We start from the raw sequence: 3,266 nt of genomic DNA, 5'->3' as shown, positions 1-3,266 counted from the left end.
TGCATCAGTGCATCCTGTACATCTCTGCCCTCCTCCTCTACACCTTGTGCCACTGCAGGCTCATGTGCTGCTGCTTCAGGTAAATCCCATGAAGTCTCATCAGAGAGCATCTGAAACACATACACAGCATACATATTTTAATACCTAATAGCGATAAACTGCAGCCATTACAAGGTCGTTCACAGGACTGATACACGATAGCTAGCGAACTAGCATTAGCTTACCCTCATATGTTGTCTAGTTCATATACTCTTGTCTTCGACTTGATACTGCTGCATCGCCTCCCAAACTCTCCTGTGTGTCTCCTGAGTGTTCCGACTCGCTGCTCTCAGCTTTCTCCGACTCTTCTTTCACTTTGAATCTGACAGAAAGCCACAGACCGAGCAGCAGGTGAACCATCGTCTCCGTTATGTTGCGTTTGTGTCGCACACAAATGACGTTAAGGGACTTTCGGCTCGCTGTGCTATGACAACTCCACCCACGATGAGGCTATATGGAAAAACAACTAAACCGAGACGAGCCGAGTCAAATACAATAGTGGCAAGCCGCACCGCGCCGAGTAGGTGCTTGTGGAATCGCGGCTATAGATATGAATGAGTAGGTAGGACACGCCCCCTTTGAGCTGCGTGCTACAGCGAGGCTAAGCTAGTGGGCGCAAAGTTTCAGTGCATTCCGTTGATGTAGACAGCGTGAAAACGGAAACAACAAGTATGCCGTCTCACTGTGCTGCATACAATTACACACTGCGTCGTACGATTGAGACAAGGAAACTTGGAATGACTTTTCATAGGTAAGAATAGTTTTTGGCTCTTTTTTCATTATGAAATCTTGTTGAGAGCTTCCAGTCTATGAGAGCTAACTAGTTAGCCACTAGCAAAACGCTAAGGCGAGCTAGCAGCTTGACAAGCAAATACCAGACGATTAATAGTAGCTGTAGTATAGTTGTACAAGCAGTAGTAGTAATACTAAAAGTACAAGCAGCAGTAGTAGTATAAACAGCTGTTAGAGTCGTAGAAGTAGTATCAGCATTTGTAATAGTATTACAAGTTGAAGTAGCAGTGCCAGTATCAGCAGCAGTAGTGTACTATCACTACTACTAGTAGTAGTCACATTGCTATTACTACCACCAATACTACCAGTAGTAGTTATAAAGCCTAACTCATGTATATCCAGATTACCATCTATGTTCTTCCTCCAAACCCATTTTATGATTGGGATTACAGGCAGTTCTTTAGGACTGCTCTCAAATAATTGAAATGTTACTAAACAAGGTTATACTTATCAAATTAAATAGCGCTGGTTTCCAGTATATTGGCGAATTTGGTTCTTTGTACTTAATTTATTAGCATGATTTCTTTTTAATATGTTGTGTACAGACTTAATTACTTCTCTGTCTACTTTTCTTACTCCATGTAGGTTTCCCAGAGACTATGGATTGAGGAGGAATTGGAAGTTTGTCAGCTTAGACCTGGTGTCATTCCATCAGTGTTAAACTTCCCGGCTCATCTTGGAAGAGTACGTGCCAGAAAGACCACGACCAAGCAGCCTTGAGATCTTAGGCAGCGTCTCCCTGAGGTGGGTGTCGACGGTGTTCACAGTCAGGTCTGTGGTAATCCCGTCAAAAAACAAAACAGAAAAAAATCTAGATTATAAATCAACATGTAACCAAAGCACTCTGTGTATAACGCCATAGTACAGGATGTAGTTCAGAAAATGTCAAAGTATAGTATGCTTTACTCAAGAATAACGTAGTATGGCCTGTAGTTCATAGTACAGCATGTTGGCAAGAAAAAAAACAAAACATAGATTATTATGTGGTTCAAAAAGCGCAAAATGATAGGATGTTGCCTAAAATTGTCATGTATGATATGTGGTTCAAAAAATGTCATAGTGCAATATATTGTCAAAATAGTATGTAATTCAAGAAAACATCAGAGTATAATATGTCATCTAAAAAATGCCATAGAATAATAATTTCATTGCACAAGTAAAAGTGTAGTAACTTTTAAACTGTTCGAATTCTTATATGTTTCTAAAAAAACAAAAAAAACCAAAACAAAAAAAATATCACAGTAATATGTCAATTAAAAAAGCCTATAGTATAGCGTGTCACCCAACAAACATCATAGTATAGCATGTCGCTCTAAAAACGTCATAGTATAGCCTTTAGTCCACAGCTGTCAGTAGGTGAGGAGCAACACAAAAACAGTCCAAACACTGGTTTCCAGAGGGTTAGACGAGAATTTATTTGAAAGAGTAAGTTTACAACAACACAACATGTGAGGGGGTTAAAAACAAATGGGTGTTAGTAAAATAAAAATAAATAAACTGAACTAAAAGTGAACTTCACGTTGACATTGATGGGCATTCAAACCAGGAACAAAGTAAAAGACAATCAATAGGAAAAAAAACTCTTCCTGTTCACCTCTTAAAACCCAAAAACACACCACAGTAGCACCCTAAACTAAAGCTACCAATGGGTTCCCTGTTTTCCTTTCTGAACAATTCAAAGGTCCCTCTCTATCTCCCCACACATCCACCAACCACTGGAACACATCTCCAAAGTTCTGCAGGGCCAGCTCAGCTTCCCCTCAGAAGAAGTGCTGCCACCTGCCAGATGAAGGAGCCTTTTGAGAGGCAGCTGGCATCGTGATTGGACTGTACTTTGGTCTGTTCCAATCCAGCTTCAGCTCCAGAGACGGCAGGCGGGACGAGTCAGTGGAGGCCGGGTGGACGAAGGCATGCAGCTGAGTATAATCCAGAAAAGAACACAGGAGGAGTGCAGCAGCCCAGAGCCAGAACAGAGTAGCATCGTATGTCTCTTAGAAAACATCATAGTAGAGCCTTTGGTATAAAAAAACACCATCATATACATCATATATTCTACAAATAAGAGGTCAAAGAAAAGAGAAATACATTGTAGAATTGTAGTAATTGTGGGCTGACTGATTTACTGATTATCAGTATTTTATTTTTTACTGATTTACGGTAATGTATACATTTAAAAATGGTGCTACTTTGGCTCTGAACCTTTATCTACCTGTGGTCGCTCTGTCTTCTGGAGTGATTTGATTGGTTATACGTCACGAATAAAACTCCTTTAACATCTGTAAACAAAACAAAAACGTATCAACAAAGGTTTCTGTTAGAGTTTGTGTTCTTCTCCAAGGATTTAAATACTTTGATTTACTGCAAATGAATATCTACTCCAAATGTCTCACTAATAATCATTATCAGCCTTAAAAACCCACAAAACACCCCTCTAT

The 3,266-nt window shown here is 40.0% G+C and overlaps 1 long non-coding RNA gene across 1 annotated transcript; it reads left to right on the top strand.

The window, feature by feature from the left end:
- Nucleotides 1–635: 635 nt before the first annotated feature.
- LOC129347696 (uncharacterized) lies at nucleotides 636–2,822 on the top strand. Its single transcript, XR_008599913.1, has 3 exons — nucleotides 636–790; nucleotides 1,417–1,575; nucleotides 2,513–2,822. It is a non-coding gene; the product is annotated as an uncharacterized LOC129347696 (long non-coding RNA).
- The last annotated feature ends 444 nt before the right edge of the window (nucleotides 2,823–3,266 follow it).

The sequence above is a fragment of the Amphiprion ocellaris genome, chromosome 20, assembly GCF_022539595.1.
Source record: "Amphiprion ocellaris isolate individual 3 ecotype Okinawa chromosome 20, ASM2253959v1, whole genome shotgun sequence".
Classification (NCBI taxonomy): Eukaryota; Metazoa; Chordata; class Actinopteri; family Pomacentridae; genus Amphiprion; species Amphiprion ocellaris.
Note: the sequence above shows the minus strand (reverse complement) of the source record. Positions and strands in the feature narration are given on the sequence as shown.